Raw genomic sequence first — 20,483 nt, forward strand, 5'->3', positions numbered from 1 at the left:
TCACGTCTGTAATCCCAGCACTTTGGGAGGCCAAGGCGGGCGGATCACGAGGTCAGGAGATCGAGACCATCCTGGGTAACACGGTGAAACCCCGTCTCTACTAAAAAAAAATACAAAAAAGTTACCTGGGCGTGGTGGCGGGCGCCTGTAGTCCCAGCTACTTGGGAGGCTGAGGCAGGAGAATAGCCTGAACTCAGAGGTGGAGCTTGCAGTGAGCCAAGATCGAGCCACTGTACTCCAGCCTGGGTCAGAGCAACATTGCCTTAAAAAAAAAAACAAAAAACAAACAAACAAAAAAACAGGAGAGAGAAGTTTGGTAATAATTAGGCAGTTGAGGTGGTGGGAGAGGAAGAAGGGGCCAGAGGCAGAAGGTGGCATTGGTCAGACGGGAAACACTCATGAGAGGTGGGAGCAAAGGAAATTGTGGGTGTGCAGATATGTCCCACGGGCTGGGGCCAGAGCCCGGCAACAGACCTGGGGGCCTCCTCAGGTGGTCCAGGGAGCCTGATCATTTCTCTCTTCCTTCATTTACTTTACAAATATTTATTAAGGGCCTGCTATATGTGGGGCACAGTGTTCTGTGATAGGAGAATCCTGCCCGATTACAACAGTAATCCACTCTTCCCTGTCCCCTGGGAGGTTCACTTGGATGTGCCACCTCCAAGTGACAGACAAAACAAGCAAGCCAGCATGGCTATTTGCACACAAACATTCTGACCCCAGAGCCTACTCTTTTGACACTTACGCTGACTTGGAAAGCAACAAGTGATACAAGGGACTGAGGTTAAGTGTGTTGCATAAACAGCAAGAGGAAAGGGGAAACTGCTGGCCTGGGAGCAGTCAGGGAGGGCTTCCTGGAGAAGTACTTAGCATAAACTGAGCAGCCTAACAGGACCAAAGTTCTGAAGAATCCACAGGATTTGGATAGCCAGTGAAGAGGAGGGTGGAGGACAGGATGCTTCAGGCAGGAGAAACAGTTTGGGCAAAGAGCAGGCAGAGGAAACAGAGAGAGGCCCCTGGAGGGATGGGAAAGTGTGGTCCCAAACCTCACAAGCCCAGAAGCTGTCTAGACAGGGGATGACACACGCACATCTGTTAAACTTTACACTCCCCTGTGTCTCCCCTTCTTCCTGGCTACAGGCTTTCTCCAGCCTTCTCTCCTCCTCTTTGGGGCCATCAAAGAAAGGACAGAAGCTCCTGTAACCTATGGGCCACAGCTTCTCCCTGTCTCCCCTACCTAGGTCCAGGCCATCTTGTGGCTCTCCTTGCCTGTTCTTGGAATTCCAAATGGAGGCAGAGAACCAAGCCGGCTCTCAAGAACAGGGCAGGAGACAATAGAAGGGTCATTCAGAGGGAGGAGGGAAAGATCAGGTTTCAAGACAAAGGCTCAGGATCTGGAAAGGAAATTAGGGCATAAAGATTGTAGGGCAAAAATGCAGGGCTTAGGAACCCAGTTACCTGCCTAACTATTGATGTAACAAGACATTCCTGAAGGCTCGTGTGTGCCAGGCACAGTTCTTGGCACTGTGGATAAAGCAGTGAAAAGAAAGCTCCCTGCCCTCCTGGAAGTGATATTCTAAGTCAACACAGGAAAAGCTGGAGTTGAAAGATTCCAGCTACATGTGAGAATGATCAGAAAAGAGGACTGGAAATAATGGCAAACCACAGGCAAGCTGTGAGAACAGAGTGGCCATGGATTAAAGTTAGAGCACAAAGGAAATTTAGAAACAATGTATTCAAGTCTTAGGAAGCTGAGCACCAAAATGTTTTGTAGGTCAAGTGGGTAGATGTTTGACAGGCCATATAATTCACACCCTCAAATACCTGAGCATCTGCCACTTGCTTTGTACTGTTTCATGATCAGTAGAAAAAAAAAAAAGAACAGACAAAACTCTCGATTCTCAGAGAGCTGACAAACAGCGGACAGAGGTAAGCAAACAGCCTGATACTTACTTGGGGGAAAATGCCACAGGGAACACGCTGAGTACGAGGAGGGTAGGATCTAGAGCTAGCCTGCCTGGGTTTGGATCTCAGCTCCGCCACTTACTAGAGGTTGGGCAAGTGTCTGAACCTCCTGTCTTCTCAGTGACTTCATCTGGAAAGTGAGGACACCTACAAGCACTTGCCTACAGAGTGGATGGTTTAACATGCACGGAGACTTTCAACAGATCTGTATGCAGCAAGTGCCCAATAAATGCTGGCTTATGTTCTCTGCTAGGTTTGGGCCACCCAGGATTATCTCCTTTCTATAACAGCTCCCAATTTTCTTGGGAGTCTGAGGCCGGGTGTGGTGGCTTACACCTGTAATCCCAGCACTTTGGGAGGCCAAGGCAGGTGGATCATTTGAGGTCCGGAGTTTGAGATCAGCTTAGCCAACATGGTGAAACCCCATCTCTACTAAAACTACAAAAATTAGGCTGGGCGCAGTGGCTCACGCCTGTTATCCCAGCACTTTGGGAGGCTGCGGCAGGTGGATCATGGGGTCAGGAGATCGAGACCATCCTGGTTAATGCGGTGAAACCCCATCTCTACCAAAAATACAAAATTAGCCGGGCGTGGTGGCACATGCCTGTAGTCCTAGCTACTTGGGAGGCTGAGGCAGGAGAATGGCGTGAACCCAGGAGGCAGAGCTTGCAGTGAGCCGAGATTGTGCTACTGCACTCCAGCCTGGGCGACAGAGCGAGACCGTGTCTCAAAAACAACAAAAATTAGCCAGGTGTGGTGACATGTGCCTGTAATCTCAGTTACTCAGGAGGCCAAGGCAGGAGAATTGAGCTGAGATCATGCCACTGCACTCCAGCCTAGGCGACAGAGCAAGACTCTGTCTCAAAAAAAAAAAATATATATATTGGGGGATCCTTTTCTCCCCACCCTTGGTCCACAAAGTTCAAATTAGGCTCCAGTTCTGGAGCTACAATGCTAGATCATGGGATCCTAGACCTGGGCCAATCAGAGCCTCCCCACCCCTTGCCTCCGTGACGGGCCAGAGTAATCCAGGCCCTCTGGCCTGACTGGTCAGGAAGAGGCATCCAGTCTTTACAACTGGCTAACTCACTCCATGTGGTTCCAATGTGAGGACCAGGGAAGACAGTGATGCCACTTTGTCTTGAGTGGGGTCGGGAATGAAGTCAACACACCGAACACAGCAGTGCTGTGAAATGCACCATACTTGGGACTTAACAGCACTGGACACCTGGATCCAGCCCAGCCTGAAAGAGGAAGATTTGGGTTGGGTTCTTTGTTTCAGGCCCAATCAATTCCTCTTTAACTAGTTTCTGTTTTCTTTGTAGGTCAGTTTCCCCATACTTTTTGACTCTTCAAGATCAGAAGTGAAATTCCCTTTTTTCAATTAGGTCATTCCTAGTTGCTCTCTCACTTGCAACCAAATGAACCCAAATTGGGGGGCGGGCTGGAGGCAGAGGGCTGACTCAAGTGGCTTCCTGGCCACCTTGTGCCTGTGTGAACAGAGGCCTCAGGGCACGGCCTGCCAGCCCACGCTAGGCCTCCTCGGCCTGTGCCCAACTCTCTGCCTTACTGAGGGCCAACTCGCCCGTCCTTCTTTGACAACTGATAAGAGAAGGTAGTGTGGAAAAGCGGAAGGAACGTGGGTGTGGGAATCACAAATTCTGGACCTGACTCGGCCACCCGAGTGGGAAGACTGGAATTGGCTGAATGCTCCAGTTACTAATACTGTGTAACAATTTACTGCAAAACTTGGTGGTGAATTAAAATCTTTCTTTTATTCTCAGAGGCTCCTGGTCAGGAACTTGCGCAGGACATGGCAGGAAGGGCTGGTCTCTGCTTTGTAACGTCTGAGGCCACTGCTGAGAAGGCTCAGCAGGGCCTTGGCTTGTCTGGCAGTTGTTGCTGGCAGTCGGTTGGGAGCTTGGGAGGGGCTGCGGAGTGGGCACCTCCATGTGGCCTCAGTGTGGCTTGGGCTTCCTCACAGCATGGCGGCCTTGCAGTGGGGTCTGATTTCTTACACAACAGCGAGGGTCCCAGTGATCCAGGGGGAGCTGGCTCATCTTTTCTGCTGTCCCATGGTGTTCCTTCCACCAGGGCTACGCACGTCTGGCCAGATTCAAGGGGAGGGGACACAGACCCACATCTCAACAAAGGAGCATCAAGGTCCCACCATGGATGAGCCTGCAGGGTACCGTGTGGTCATCCTGGAAAATAGTCAGTCCTGCTGGGTCACAGAGGCTGGCCAGGCCTGGGGCAGCCACGTGGGCCTCCCCTGCAGTACATCCTCCCTCCTAGGAAGTGAAACCCGATCTGATCCCTGGCTGTCGGGGCTGGGCGTTTGTGCTCACGTCCATTTCAAAGAATCGTGAGCCTCGGAAAGTCCTGGGTTGGCACTCTTCCTTCTCACATGACCCAAGGGTGTTAAAGCCACGGTGTCAGGTCCAGGGGGTTCTGAGCAGGGCAGGAGGGTGAACTGAAGGGCTCGTACCGGGAGCTAGAGTCACAACAACCACCTCTCCTCCTTATTCTAGATAACACATCTGCTCAGTTCTACGTACGCCAGAAACATTGATTTCTTCCCATTTTTTAACCACCCCCAGCTTATTTTTAAGTAGAAAGGAAGCCACCTAACAAACCCAGAAAACCCCACAGAAGAATAAGACCTCGTTTGGGGAAAAAGGCCCCAACCTCCCCCAGCTCTTCACTTCTGCAGAAGCAAGAAATTTTCTAACTCAGCCTCTGCCCTTGAGCCCTGTGCTCAAAGCCGCCCATCAACATGGAGGTTGCCCTGGAGTCCAGGAGGGAAGGGTGCTGTCCCTGGGAGCCCCTCTCATCAGGCAGGTATTGGCTTGTCAGTGGCAGGATGGGGCGGGGGCAGTGATGATGAGGCTCTGCAGGCTTCAAGTGGGGGTGCTGGGCCAGGGCTCCGGGGCCAGGCTTGGAAGGATGCTCATCATGCCTGGCTGGGCAGGAGACCTGGAAACATCTCCCAACCTGCCGGAACTCCGCCTGGGATAACACAGCTTTTCCACCTGGGCCAGAATCAACTGCTGCTAGAGTTTTTTACAGGCAGCTCCCCAGGAAGTTTCTGGCAAGATGGCAGCTTCCAGGGCAGGGGCTCCCGATTTGAAACAAATGGTACAGCCTGATCTGCTCCGAAAGGGACGACAGGGCTGATCGTTACCCTCTGTGCTCCATCCCATATGCCAGGGTCTCAGAACAAATAAATGAATTTTTAAAAGTCTGGTATAAGTAGAATACCCAAATCTGGGCCTAAATTCATTCATTCATTCCCTTTCTTATTTCAATAAATTTATTTAGAAAGAAAAGTCTATCTTGGAGGAACCAGCACCCATTGCCATAAACCTGGGTCTCTCAACCTTGGCATTACTGCCGCGTGGGCAGGATCATTCTTCAATGGGGGACTGTGCTGTGTATCACAGGGTGTTCACAGGCCTCTGTCCATGAGATGCAAGTAGCACCTACCCCAGTTGTGACAATCAAAAATATCTCCAGACACTGCCAAATGTCCCCCTAGGGGGCAAAACTGCCCCTAGGTGAGAACCCCTGCCATACTTAGATGGCAACAGTATAAAGGCAATAACATTGTGGTTACATTCTTGCTTGCCAAGGCCTCTGCGCTTCCCCTTACATTGGGAGTAGGTCTCCTTGAAGACCATAAAGGAGGAGTTCACGCGATTCCCTCCTTGATGACCCAGAGGCTTGGAGGAGAGCAGAAAAGGAAAAGGGGAAAAAGGAAAAGTTAAAGATTTTTACGCTGGAAATGGCATTTCCAGTGTAGTCCAGGCCCCACCCCGTCTCTTATCCTGAATCTAGGCCACTTCACTCACTCAGGTCTCCTGCCCGACCCTCCTCCTGCCATGACCTGCTTATGATGAGGTCAACGCCACTTACGCCCTGTGCGTGGATGGCTAAGATGAAGACTATACCTTGATCCAGTCAATGGGACCTGGTTGGTGGAGGCCAGCAGTCTGGCACAAGACTTGGCATTGCAAGAAGTCTGGATGTTGTCTGGTGACCTTTGGAGAGAGATATCTGTCTGCAGTGGCCTTTGTCTAAAGCAGGGACAAATATGCAAATGCGTCCAAGGGTCGGGCAGGAGACCTGAGTGAGTGAAGTGGCCTAGATTTAGGATAAGAGATGGGGTGGCGCCTGGACTACACTGGAAACGCCATTTCCAAAGTAAAAACTTTCAACCTATTTTAAGCACTGAGCGGGCTCCATAAAGCCCCGCTGGAGCTTGGCCTGGGAGCTATGTGCAACTCTTCCAAGCTATCCAATCTTTCCTGAGCACCTACTATGTGCCACATGCTAAGAAACAGCAGTGGCCAGAAGGCAAGCCAGGCCTCTGTCCTCATGGAGCTGTGATACCTTGGTGGAGGAGAAAATGAATGAATGAAGATTGTCTTAAGAGCTTTGGAGGAAGTTGTCAGGTGATAGGATGGACAGTAAACTGGGAAAGGCCTCTCTGGCATGAGGAGGTGGCATAAGGAAGTGGCATCTGAGCTGAGAGCAGAGGCGGGCGAGAAGCCAGTTGTGGGCAAAATGCTTTCTATGAACGGAGGAAGTAAGTGCAAAGGCCCTGGGGTGGGAATGTGCACAATGAAACCAACATGGTGCAGCCGAGCCCAGCAGTGTGGCCCACAGGAGGCTGGACACCCCTTTGCCCCAGCCCATGCCTTCTGGGCAGGCCACACCCACTGTCCTTTCTGGCTGTTTAGAGGAAGTAGAAATCAGATACAGAAATTCCCACCTCTGTTCTTTGTTCCTTTGTCTCAGCTGTGGACAAAAGCTTCCCTGGCAGGGAGTTACAAAGTTATTTCTGCAAAAGGCCTTTGGCCAAAAGCAATAAAGTCCGACTTGAACAGAGTCATTATTCACGCCTAATTGTGGGCTGGTTCTCAGTGTAGACTGCCACAGTGAGGACTGACAATTCCACCTTTTTAACCCCCTCCCCCTTTTTAGCCCCACATTTTCTTAGCCCTGCTTACCCCCACAGAACATGTATTTATGTTTCCAGAGATTGCCGTTTCCTTCGAGAAGAATATAAAAGGAATAAAAGGTATTTTGACGGCTTGGTATTAATAATCCAATTACTTCTTTCCTTTTCACCCAATCCACAGGCGAGCGTGCCGTCCTCAGCCAGCTTGCCCCTGCTATTAGCAGATGAGCTGTTCATTAGCTCACCTTGGAAACAGCCCGACACTTACAATTATTTTAGAAGCTGGGGGAAGGAGTCAGAATCAACTTTTACCAAATCACCTGCTACATTTGGAGATGCGAGTGGAGTGCCTTTGGAACGACAGGTCGGCTTCCCAACGTGGCTTGCTGTGCAATCTAATTAGCAGCCGGAAATAGACCGGCAAGTGGGAGGAAAGCCCAGGTCAGAGGCTCTGCGAGCTGAGATGAGTCTGGGACCAGTTTTTCCTACTAGCAGCCTCCCCTGCCGCGGGGACTCACTGGGTGTCACCAGGTGTTGGGGTGGAAGGCAGTCTCACTGGTGAGGCGGGGTCTGGGAGGAGGGAGTGCAGGCCCCTCATTACCGCACATGCTCTCCTTTCAGGAGCCAGAAGCAAACTGCCCCTATCTTCTGGAGGGGGATATCGAGGCATGGCAGGGGTTCTAGGAGTTGACTTTGCCCCATAAAGTGGAGAGAAGCTTCCAGACCCCCAGCAGCACCTGAGCTATGGGGCCCTGGAGCTGGAGAAGCTGCCACACAGGTTTGGGCATTCTACTTATACTGGACTTTCAAAGTCCATTCACTCGTTTTAAAATGTTCATTGCTCTGCCAGGGGTGGAGTCACCTATGCAGGGGCAGTACACAGATTTCTAACAATTTTTGTCCATCTGGTCCCCTTCTTTTGACAGCACCCCAGCTTCCTTTTGAGGACTCCCTCCCCTCTGCCAAGATGCCCCCATCCTCTCTGCCAAGGGGTGATCATGTGACCAAGGTCAATCAGACTTTCTCACCATGTCCCCAACTGTCAAATAAAGTGTCAAGGGCAGAAAGAAAAAGCAGGGGTGCATTTGTCGCATTGGGATGGAAACTCTCCTTCAGGAGGCTGCTAGTAACTCCTGCGCCAAGGTCCCCAGAATTTCCTCAGTTCCTGACCTGTCCTTTCCTGAGCCCCCCAGTAAATCCTGTTCCAGCTTGAGGTAGTAAGTGTTGGGCTCTGCTACTTGCAGTCTGTGATGAATGGGTACTTTGGTGGACTCCAAAAAGCCACACTGCCTGGTATTCAAACCCTTGTGTGGGCCCCACCTCATGAAACCGGGCTGGCTTTGTGACCTGTTTTGACCAAGAGAAGGTGGCAGAAGTGATGCTTTGCCGGTTTTGCGGTTAAGCCTTAAGAGACCGTGGCAGCTTTCATTTTTGCACTCTTAGAAATCAGGCTACCCTGAACCTGCCATACTGGGAGGAAGCCCAAGTAGCCATAGGGCAGAGCCCACATGGAGAATAACTGAGCTCCCATCTGGTGACCAGCAAGAGCTGCCAGCCATTTGAATGGGGTTGTTTTAGACCTGCCAGCTGATATCACAGGAAGCTGAAGAACCACCTGGTCAAACCACAGAATCGTCCAAAATAAAATGTTGTTACCTTAAACCACTGAGTTTGGAGTGGTTTGTTATACAGCAGAAACACAACCCAAGAATCCTCAGTGACACTGATCAGAGCCCATTCCCCCAACAGAAATGTCACAAATGACTATGAGGTTAAGACTTTCAGCCTCTTCGGCTAATGAACACTTGGAGGAGAACATCATTCATTCATTCCTTTAATCATTCATTCAAACAGCCAGTAAGCCTAGCACAGATGGTACAAAGATGAACAAGCTTCAGGACCTCCTGTTCTAGTGAGGGCATCACACACAGTGCCTCAGTTTCCTTACTGATAAAGTGAAGATGATATTAGTCCCTGCTTCAAAGGCTTGCTGTGATGATGAAATGCTGGGCAAAAAGTAATCAATAGATATTAGACATTATTATTACTACACACTTGCAATGCACAATGTAAGTGTCCAGGGACACTTGCAATGTCCCTGGAAGTGTAGCCATTGGGTACAAAGTGTCACAACGGGAGACAAACTCAAATGCCTACGTGGGCCAGGCAGATAATGTAAACGGGTGAAGTGGACGCATAAGAAAACTCCACACCCCACTTCCTCTCCAGCTCTCATCTGGCCACTTTTGGTAGAGATGGAACAGAGAAATATTGCTCCACAATGAGAAAAACAGAAGGGAAAGTGCAATGAAAAGCCAAATGAATTGGTTCACAATCTCAGGCTATAGGGGATGGTGGGGACCACATCTCCCCATTTTTCAGGAGAAGCTGAAAATCCAGATTTTTAAAATGTGAAATCTCATAGTTGTTACAAATCTGACAGCTTTTTAGAAGGTTCAAACAAAACATTTCTGCGAGCTGAACAGAGCCCCTGGTTAGGTGGCCTGTGATGTCCTATTTTACCAGCATGGCAGAGCAAGGAGAGACTTCGTTGTGTCTCTTTCCTCCTTTGTAAAACGGGGTTGGAAGATCCCCACATCGCTGAGTTATTCCACATTCACAGGAGCGAGCACTTAAACCACCACTAGCCTGTACAAAGTGCTCGGTAAATGTGAGCTTTCAGGAGGGTAGGTTGGGGAGCGGAGGTTAAAGAGGCTGCTTTCCTGGGCTGTGACAGCTGTTCTTTCAGGAAGGGACAATTTAGGGAAGGGAGGTGTCTTTTCAAGGGCACATGCAGAAATATTTAACCCAAGAGCCCTCATTAGAATGTCACACCACTGACCTGGAAGACTAGCTTGGCCCAAGAGTCATCAAAAGTGGAGGGTTCCACCAGCCCTTCTGCAAGGCCGTGAGGTCCCTGCCGTGGCATAAAGGGGACAATCCTTCCTCTGCAAGCAATGCTAGCACAGAACCCCAGCTCTGGCACTGGGGAGCAAGTGAGTGTGTATGAAACCAATCCTCCCAGCCACCTGCTTAGCTTTTTGCAAATGACTAACAGGTTTTGACATCCTTGCCCTGAGCAGTCACCTTCGAGCAAACACGCGAGCCAGATCTGCCTGCAGCTCTCCAAGCCTCTTTCTTTTCTTGCTTCCTTCATTCAAAAAAATATTTACTGAGTATCCAAAGAGTGCCACCCTGGTTCTCAGTGCTGGGGATACAGCGATGAACAAGACAGACAATGTCCCTACAAGCACAGAGCTTGCTTTTTAGTGAGGGGAGAGAAGACAAAGGACAAATAAGCAAACCAGGCTAATTCCAGAGAGTGATAAGTGTTATAAAACAGGTTGTCCTTCCAGCATTCTAGGGAGGTGACATTTCAGCTGAGATCCGAAGGATAGGAAGGAGCCAGGTCCTTTCCCAGTGTTTGATTTAGAGGTAAGTGCAAAACCCAACCCCGGTCCAATGAAACAGAAAGCAAAGTCTGCTAGGGTGGGAGTGTTCTGGCAAGGGTTTTACTCTCTGATTAAAAGAGAGACAGCAAGGAGTCCTGTCCTATAGTCCCACTTTGTAGGGCGATGTGACGTCTGGAGCTGTGGCAGCCATATTGAGACTATGAGGCAACAAGGCCCAAGACATGATGAGGACAGAAGAAGAGGCTTGAAAGATCCTGGGACCTTGGATGACACTGTTGTACTGAAAAACCAGCCCCCGGACTCCCCTGCTTTGGACTTGGTGTTATGTGAGAATTAAATGTTTCTATCGCATAAGCCACTGTCAGTCAGAAATGTGATTCCTCATAATGAAACCATTTCAATTCACATTCAAATGTTCAGGACTCTAAGCTACTAAGAATTATAGTAGGCTTTCCTGGTCTCTGAAATATCCAGATAAGTGGCCTGCAATCAGAAGTCTATGGATAGTATCTGTCTCGAGAGCAGACCAGAAATGTGGCTTTCAGATGGTCTGATTTTTCACCAAGCAGGAACATCTCCAAGGCTTCTGTGAGCTAACAGTTTTTTCAATCTCTTTTCAAAAAGTTCCAGGCCAGGCAGGGTGGCTCATGCCTGTAATCCCAGCACTTTTGGAGGGTCACTTGAGCCCAGGAGTTTGAGACCAGCTTGGGCAACATAGCAAGATCTCATCTCTACCAAAAAAAAAAAAAAAAAATTAGCTGGGTGTGGTGGCCTGTGCCTGTAGTCCCATCTACTTGGGAGGCTGAGGTGGGAGAATCACTTGAGCTTGGGAGGTTGAGGTGGTAGTGAACTGAGACTGTGCCACTGCACTCCAGCCTGGATGACCGTGCAAGACCCTGTCTCAAAAACAAAAAAGCTCCTCTTCTCTGGCTACTGGGGTGGGTCAAGTCACCCGCTGGGGTCCTGACCATGAGCCAATAAGAAAAGCTATTGGCCACATTCTTCCCCTAACACATCTGGCTTCCACATGGCCAAACACATCTTTGGTACTATTTGTGGTCCCTGGGGATGGCCCTGTCCACCAACTTACACACACAAGACCTGGCCATAACAACTCTGAGTTTGGGATAGAATTTATCTAAGATTCAAGCTGGGCCCAGGTGTGCAGAGCAGTGGGCCAGGCCTTCTGTAAGATGACGCTCCATGGCAGAGGCCAGGGCCACTGGGCAACGTGTGCTTTGGAATCACATTAAGAGAACGTGGGGAATTCAAAACATTCTGGTTACAGAGAATTCCAAGAAGCCCTGGACTGGACTGGAAGAGAAGCTCTGAAGGCCATGCCAACAGCTGTTCCACCCAGAAGGCATCGTGCTGCCTACAAGGCCCGAGATCCCACATGACCTTAAGCAATTTCCCAAGGGCATCTGTGGCAGAGCAATGAATATTTAGCTCTGTCTGTTAATCATTGAGAAACCAGGCGATAGAGAAGGGGAGGCTCAGCCTGAGCCTTCAAGAACTTCTTGGAAACGTCAGAGAGGTAAGCATGTGGGATATGCTAAAAATATTCATCAAATAGATTCATGACAGGCACTAGGGGGAGGCTGGGGGGAGAAAACCACACTAGAAAACAAAACACATTCTCTCTGGATGATTGTGTCCAGTCCCACAGCTTAAAATAACATCGATATGCCGATAACTCCCAAACTTAGGTTGCCAGCCCTGACCGGCTGCAGACATCCACATTCACCACCCACTGAGCTTTCAGACATCCAGGTGGGGTTCATCTCAAACCCAACATTTCCACATCGGAATTCCAGATCACTCCTCCTCCCCAAAACCTTCTCTCCTATCTTCCCTATTTAGCAATCACCATGCACCAGGCTGCCTAGTCACCTTTGACTCCTTGGCAGGATACATCATGAATATTTGGGCTGAATCATTTTTCACTGTGGGGTCATCCCGTACATTGCAGGTTAAGCAGCATCCCTGGCCTCTACCCTCTAGATGCCAGTAGCAACCCTTCCCCAGTTGGGACAACCTATACTGTCTCCGGATAGTGTTAAAATGTTTCCTGGGTGTCAAAATCACCCTCGGTTGAGAATCAAAGCCCTTTCCCTCACTCTGTAATCCAATCCACTAGGAAGTCCTGTGGGCCCTACCTCCAAAATACATCTCCAATCCCCATTTCACTCCATCTCCATTGATACCACCACGGTCCAAGCCACTCTCGGGCCCTCTCTGTTGCCTAACAGTCCCGGTGATCCCACTTCCATCTGCACAGCACGCCTCTCACAGGAGCCAGCAGGATCTTCTCGAAACACAAATCATATCATTCTCTGACTTAAAACCCTCCAATGGTTCTCCATTTTATTTTTTTATTTATTTCTTTTTGAGATGGAGTCTTGCTCTGTCACTCAGGCTGGAGTGCAATGGCACAATCTCAGCTCACTGCAAACTCCACCTCCTGGGTTCAAACGATTCTCCTGCTGCAGCCTCCCGAGTAACTGGGATTACAGGTGCGCACCACCATGCCTGGCTAATTTTTGTATTTTTAGTAGAGACGGGGTTTCACCATGTTGGCCAGGCTAGTCTTGAACTCCTGACCTCAGGTGATCCACCCGCCTTGGCCTCCCAAAGTGTTGCGATTACAGGCATAAGCCACCACGTCCAGACAGTTATCCATTTTATTTAAAATAAAGTCTAAAATTTCTTAGCATGGCCTGTATTTCTCATCTCTGATGTGCCCTCCCCCACTTACTCCTGACCCTCTACCCTAGCTGACTTTTTTTTTTTTTTTTTCTTTTTTAAGACAGAGTCTGACTCTGTTGCCCAGGCTGGAATGCAGAAGTGTGATCCCGGCTCACAGCAACCTCTGCCTCCTGGGTTCAAGTGATTCTCCTGTCTCAGCCTCCCAAATAGCTGGGACTACAGGCACGTGCCACCACACCTGGCTAATTTTTGTATTTTTAGCAGAGATGAGGTTTCACCGTGTTGGTCAGGCTGGTCTTGAACTCCTGACCTCCAGTGATCTACCTGCCTCAGCCTCCCAAAGCGCTGAGATTTCAGGCGTGAGCCACCGCGCCTGGCCTACCCCACTTGACTTCTATTTGTGTTTGGAGCAGTTGTCTTGGACCTGGAGGGGCGGTGGGCCCCTCCCACCGCCTCTGGGCCTTTGCACTAGCTGTTCCTTCTACCTGGCATGCTCTTCCCCCAGATCTTTCCAAGGCGGACTCCTTCCTAAAATCTAGGTCACAGTTCAAAGGTCACATCCTCACAGAGGCCTCCCTGACAGCCTGCCTAAAGTTGCCTCCCACCCCATCACATCATGCAGTCATTTTTCTTTTAAATTTTTTTTCGAGACTGAGTCTCACTTTGTTGCCCAGGCTGGAGTGCAGTAGTGCGATCTCAGCTCACTGCAACCTCCGACTCCTGGGTTCAAGCGATTCTGGTGCCTCAGCCTCCTGTGTAGCTGGAATTACAGGCAAGCACCATCACACCTGGCTAATTTTTGTATTTTAGTAGAGACAGGGTTTTGCCATGTTGGCCAGGCTGGTCTCAAACTCCTGACCTCAAGGGATCCTCCCACTTCGGCCTCTCAAAGTGCTGGGATTATAGGCATGAGCCAGCACGCCAGGCCTAGAGCATTTTCCCCGCCTTCTGACAGCCCCTGCATTAGGCAGGAAGACAAAGAGACCCACGCTCCAGAGCTCTCTTCGCCAAACCCTCCTGCTGATATAGAATATACACATGACATACTGGTCATGCCCCCCAGCATCCAGGACCCTCCCTAGAAGTTTGATTCAACAGGATCTGGTCTTTGCCTTTTTAAACAAATACTGCCAGATGATTCTCATGGTGGGAGGTTAGACAAACACTGCCCCTGGCCCCCCGAAAGCACAGGATCAAGGCCAGGCCCCATCCTTCAGACAGTAAGGCAGAAAAGTCAGGCCTTTGATGCCTCCTGGCCCTGGTGGAAGGGAGAGGCATTGCCCAGGCAGCGTGTTTCCCCAGTCTCCACCTTGGCCAAAATGAAGATGGGTCCATCTGGCCAGCATTGCTCACATTAGTGGCCCATCATTGCAGGCATTGGCCATTTGCCTCTCCAGCAACCGGGCTTCCCTTTCACTGGGGACTCCCCGTGCTGTTTTCTTCCAGGCTTTGGGGTCTCAGCAGTCAGCCTCCATCTAGCTCCAGGGAGAGGCCTGTGAGCCTGGCTTAAGCCAATTGTTGGCAACTCATTTCCTTAGCCAGTGACTGGTTTGGACAAAAAACAGTCCAATCAGAGGGAACCATGGGGCTCGGGTGTGCACTGCCAGATCAGAGGCTTGTTCTTTCCTTTTGGGCTTAAACCAGAGGGGATGAGACCCCTCTGCTCCATGACATCTGTCCTGACACCTAAGTTATGGTAACAGTCAATGCTTACTGAAGGCTCACCTGGGTCAGACGCCCTGCTAAGCACTTGACATTGATCATCTCATTTCATGCTTACCACAAGCAGGAGACAGGTGCTATGATCATCATCATTTGTTGGATGTGAACATCAAGGCACATAAAGGTTAAGTAGCACACCCCAGATCCCACTGCTGGGCAGGGAGCCAGGCAGTCTGGCTCTCCTAGCCACGGTGCCCACAGCTGCCAGGGACTGCCCGCCCCAGAGCTGGAGAGAGACATCAGCCTCATGGAAGGCAGAGGAGCGGTGGATAGGAATGGATTCTCATTACAAAATCTGAGCTGTGGGTCCAGCTGTGTCTGAAGCTCGAGTTAGTCACCTTAAGACTTTTGGTTATGAAAACCAGTAAGTCCACTTCTTTTCTCCTTAAGCTGGCTTGAGTTTTTTTCTTCTCTTTTTCTGTTGCTTACAAGAGAAAGGAACCTGATTACTTTACAGTTCTTCTAGGCAAGTACCCCTAACTGATATTCCATTTGCAACTTGCACACAGCAGCTGCTCAGTAAACACCAGCAGATACGGATGGACTGCTCTCCCTTCCGGTCCATTCACCGCTGGCTCTGTACCCTGACACCCAACTGTGGCCAGCCCAGCGCTTCTTCCCCTTTAGGCTCCAAGTGAGGCCTCGTTCCCTAGCAACCAGCCCAATTAGGCAACCATGCCATTTATCGGGATGCCAATTAATTACAACGATCTTAATGCTCTCCCAATTAGACAGTGCCTTCAATCCGGCTGGGCCAGGGCTGTCTGTAGATCTCCACCAAGGCCCATTCCAAGGAGACCCAGAGAAAGCAGGTTTCAGGGAGGGCCCCCTCACCTGCAGGTCAGCATTGAGAGAGGCCCCCATCTTCCACATCCGCCCAGGCCTGACACAGAACACCCTGGCACCACCCCCAGGGCCAGGCCAGCGAGACTCCATCACCAACCACAGGAAGGTCTCACCTCTAGGAGAGCTTTTGCCCTCTGGCCACTGTGCTCTGAGTGGGCTGAAATCTTCACCTCGGTTCACCTGGCTTTTCCATCGGCTGCATTTGATGTTTCCCTTTGCATTTTGACTGGGGGAGGGGACAGTGTGTCTGCTCACAAGCAGAAGAAAAAGCACCAGGCAGGCACATGTTTTCCTTGGGGCAAAAAACCTCAAATACAAACCCGGACTCTCTGTCGGAACAGTGAGGGTTTATGTAAAGTTAAGGGCCTTCTACTTTGCAAAGTTTGACTGTCTGAAGGTGCTTTCTTCCCCTGCATATGTGTTTCTTCTACATCTGGGACAAAGGCCAAGGTCATGGAGGAGAGTCCAGTGCTTCCAAGTGGACCCCGGAGCTTGAGGGCCTCTTGAATCCCAGCTCTACCTGTGACCAGCTGTAGGCAAGTCACAATCCTCTCTGTGCCTGTTTCCTCATCTTTAATATGGCAACAATGGCAGTACTTACCTCACAAGGTGTTTGTGTGGATTTAATGAGTAAGGTATAAGGGCTTAGATCAATGCCTCAGATCAGGCCCATACAAACTACTTAAGTGTTACCAATTATCTTAAGTCTGGACTAAACCTTTTCTTTTAACTACAAGCTGGTCAGAAATGCTGATATTTTTCTGTAGGACAGGGCTTCTGGACTCCTTCTGCAGGACTAAAGTCTAAGATCAGATAATGGCCAAAGCTTGACAGAGTTGGGTGATATTCTGCCTGGTTAACCCAGCTGCCCTCTTGAGGCAGGTCCAAGCAGATAAACTAACCAGTGCCAGAAAAAGTGAGAAAGAAATGTTGTCTCCCAAATCAGGTGTGAAACTGCATATCAACTGGGTTCTTTGGACAGCAGCTGAACTGGGGGACATGCACGTGCACGCACACACACTGCTATGCTGTCCTCCTCCAAGACCAGACTTTTACAGTCAACTCATCACTCTACTCTCAAGTTTGAAAATTTAACATGTTATTAGGGTTTCAGAAAAAGCCATAAATTCAAATAAAAAACCCAAGAAGTACACACAAAGCCCAAACCCCAAACCCACATTGACCCTCAGCTGCAGCAGTGATGCCAACATCACGGCCTTTATGTACATAAATTTGGCTGGGGAAGGAAGAGGCCTTCATGTACAAAGGTCCAACATGCCATCTGCCAAGCCCACCACCTTCGCCTTTCAAGCTGCTTATTAGAACGCTAAATTACACATCCGACAGGCTGTCTGGATGAGTTTTCTCTTCTCTATGATGTGGGACAGACGAAGCTGGGGAGAACATCTCTTACAGGGAAGGGGCCTTCGTTCTGTCCTCCCTACCCCCTTCCTATATTTAACGATTGGCTCTAATTTAATTAGAACCCTCTGGTGGTTCTGTAATGGGAGGCAGAGGCTGTCAAGAAATCACCTTCACTATTCACTACAAGCTGAAATTTGGAGAGCACGCAGATCCGGGGGTGTCCTCCAGAGAAAGCCCATCTCTCCTGCTCCCTGTCTCCCCCTGAGAACCTGCTCCAGCGCAGCCTCCCCTTCTCTGCCCCAAAAGTGGGGGTGGACCCTGTGGGAAACAGACAGGGGACAGATGGAGGGGCGAGAGGGCGGGAGTCCCAACACGCACAGATGAGCAAATACCCAGATTGAAACGTAAGCTGAATGTAATTACTTGGTTAATTAAATATTGACTTTTAACTCAAAAAGTGATTAAAACAAGCTGCAGGAAGACTGTCCAGAAAGGGGGGCAGGGAATGAATCAAAGCTTTCAAGGGGGAGGAGGAGGAGAGGGTCGTCACAGGCAGGTCTGGCTTGCTCTTCCTACTGTGTGCTGGGCCTACTGCGTGCAGGTGGGGGAGTTGCGGACCGAGGCCAGTGTGCAAACTAGGACTGCAGGCAGCCCTTTCCATCTTCCACCCCGAGACGGCATCTCTCTACCCTGCTGCCCTCCCAGTGAACCGGCAGCTTCTGGCGCGCAGGAGCCAGATCCTGTTCAGCCGCGTTTCCCTGGAACAGAACGCGGTGCCCGGCACGAGGCGGTGCTCCAGAAATGCTTGTAGAACGAATGAACGAACTACTATAAGGAATGTTTGTTTGGAAAAGTGCACTCCTAGAATTCACCGCTAGACTTCTGAAACCCCGAGGAGCCGGGGAGGGGAGCATCCCTCCGCCGGGAGATGGAAACTCGTTCTGCCCTGGCCTGGGAGGAAGTCTGCCTTTTCGATCCTGTTTGTCCTTTCGGTGTCTGCGAGTTTCCAACCACTCTGAAGATCCGGCCCACTGCTTCCCCGAGTCCTGCCCGGACAAGCCCCACGTGGGCTGACATCTACCGCTCCCTAGGGTCTAAACCCTAAGGGTCAACAAGGCCATGCCCCTGCGGATGGCCGGCCCAGGCGCGCTCCCCCAACCGGGGCCGCCTGGGCTCGGTGTGGCGCGTCCGCGGGTCAGGGGCGCGGCGGGAAGTCCTCGCCCGCCCGCCAGCCAACGGGGTCAAACAGGTCATCCCCCTGCGGCCGGCCGGCGCCGGAGCCTCCCTCCCGCCCGCCCTGACCCACCTCCGCAAGCAGCGCTGGGGCCGGAGCCGGGCGGTCGGGACCGGCCCCGGCTCACCTGGGCGGCGCTCGCGGCCGGGCTCACGCCGGGGAAGGCTCCGGCCGCCGCGAGCCCCCGCCCGAGCCCCGCGTCCCCCAGCCACCCACCTGCCCCCCCCCCCCGCCCCACTCACCAGCGCGCACGGCCCCGGCAACCTCACCCGGAGCGGGGCGCCGCCGCCTCTGCCGCAGCCCGGCCGGGCCGCGGGGCGCAGGGCACTCCGCGCCGCCGCCGCTGCTGCTGCTGCTGCTGCTGCCGCCGCCGCCGCCGCCGCTGCCGCTGCTGCATCCCCCGGCGAGCGCTGCTGCTCCTCCTCCTGCCTCCTCCCCGCCCCCCAGCGCCGCCGCCACCGCCCCCGGCCCCCGCCCCGCGCGCCGCCCCAGCCAAAGTCCGGCTTCGCACCCCGCCCGGACCGCTCTTAAATCGCCCCAGCCCGGCCGGCCGCGCTGCCCCAGCCAGCCCCTTGGCATGGCGCTACCGCCCCCCGCTCGCCTGCCCGCCGGCCTCCGCGCAGGGGAGGCGGGCGCGCTCCGGGGCGGGGAGCGTCGGGCCGGGAGCCGCGGACGGCTGGGGCCCTGGGCGCGGGGGGCCCAGCCGCGGTGCCCTCCTCGAGCCCTCCGCGCGCTAGCGCTTTTACCTCCGGCCTGGGGGACGCGCGGCCCGCGACCCGGCCCTGCCTGTCCCCGGCGCACGGCCCCGGCCCCGGCCCCGAAGTCCAGCTCCGGACGGGGCAGTGAACGCAGAGCTGGGGTCCCGGCGGCTCTCGGCCTCCCGATGCCTCCGGACTCGGCTGGCCGCGCTCCCGGCGCCGAGCGCGCACCCTCGCCGGGACACACAGACGCACACTCACCCGACACACTCTCGCTCCCGCTCGCCCTCGGCGGAGAGTTGAAACAGATGTGGGATTCGCCCAGGAGCTGGAAACGAGGGAGGGAAGCGAGCCAGAGCCTTGTGTGCACGTGTGTGTGCGTAACACACAAACCAGGGGGCATCGCTAATAAATCAAATATCGTGATAAATTCAGGAGGGCCATCGATCAGGTCCACTTGGCTGGAAACGACGTGAATCTGCCTCTTTTCCGCTTTCTTCTTCTCCTCTCTCGGAGCTGGAGGGAGCCAAATGTTCCGCGGGGCGTGCGACAGCCCCGGCCGGGCGCTCCCCTCGTAATGACACGTTAATAAATGTTTTCTTTTATCTGCTTTCACAGGACTCGCCCCGGTCTGCAAACACTCGACTGCCTTTGCCGAAAGCCTCGCGCTCGCCTCCAACCACACACATTTGCCATTGGAGAGGCCGGCGCCGGCCGCGACCCGCAGCTCAATCGCAGGGCAAACCGAGCTGCCTGTGCGCGCCCCAGAACTCCCCGAGAAATTAACTTGGGCTCAAGTGAAAATAGCAGCTGTTGTCCAGAAATGGCCCGGGAGTAGCATAGAAAGGAGAAACCGGCTTCCTCCGAAAGGGGAGGAATTCGACTCAAGGGGGTGCTGTCTACCGTGGTTTCCGCTGTCCCTCGCGCCACAGAAGAGGCCGGAGGGGGACCGGCCTGACGCGGGTGGGCGAAGAGCGGGCAGAGAACCCACCAGCAGCTGCAGAAAACACAGCCTAGTTGCTAGCTAAGGGGAAACAGACGCCGCTGTGGGAAAGCACTTGTAAACATCAGTAACGTATTAAATCTTGTGACAATCTCATACAGTAAGTTACTATGCCCGTTTTACCATGGAAACCAAGAGAGGTTTAGTAACTGTCCGAAGATCACACAATTATAAGTGGTGGATCTTGTGAAGCCAAGAAGCCTTAGCTCCCGGCTCATGCTCTTAAATCCTAGGATGTTTTTACTTTTCAACCTAGCATCTCCTTTCTCTGATGTGATCCTCCATGGTAGGGTTGTCAGACTTAACAAATAAATACAGACATCCACGGGGAGGAACTTAGCACTAAAAAATCATTCATTTTTAAATCTGAAATTCAAATCGGATCTCCTGACTGGGTTTGGAGCTCTAGGCTCCTCCCCATAACCTCTGTTAGCCACCCCAATCAAGTTAGAGCCTAAATAAATCAGAAAAACCTTGAACTTGCTTTTCCAAGTCAGGTGCTGGCCCTACCTTTGGCATCACTGATAAGGCTGAACAGCTCCCACCTTCTTTGCCCTGGGACAGA

At 52.0% G+C, this 20,483-nt stretch overlaps 1 protein-coding gene across 12 annotated transcripts in view; it reads right to left on the reverse strand.

Moving 5' to 3' along the window:
• SULF2 (sulfatase 2) overlaps positions 1-20,203 on the reverse strand; it is a 135,644-nt gene extending 115,441 nt beyond the window's left edge. For 2 of the 12 annotated variants that reach the window (XM_063702221.1, XM_019017115.4), the window contains exon 1: positions 19,177-19,757. The gene's annotated coding sequence lies outside the window, so the exon portion shown is untranslated. Of the gene's footprint in view, positions 1-18,459; positions 18,646-18,963 lie in introns of those variants that run through there. The other 10 variants (XM_031004746.3, XM_031004745.3, XM_055373160.2 and 7 more) reach the window with 8 other exon arrangements.
• Positions 20,204-20,483: the final 280 nt, after the last annotated feature.

This window comes from Gorilla gorilla, chromosome 21 (assembly GCF_029281585.2).
Source record: "Gorilla gorilla gorilla isolate KB3781 chromosome 21, NHGRI_mGorGor1-v2.1_pri, whole genome shotgun sequence".
NCBI classification, from domain to species: domain Eukaryota; kingdom Metazoa; phylum Chordata; class Mammalia; order Primates; family Hominidae; genus Gorilla; species Gorilla gorilla.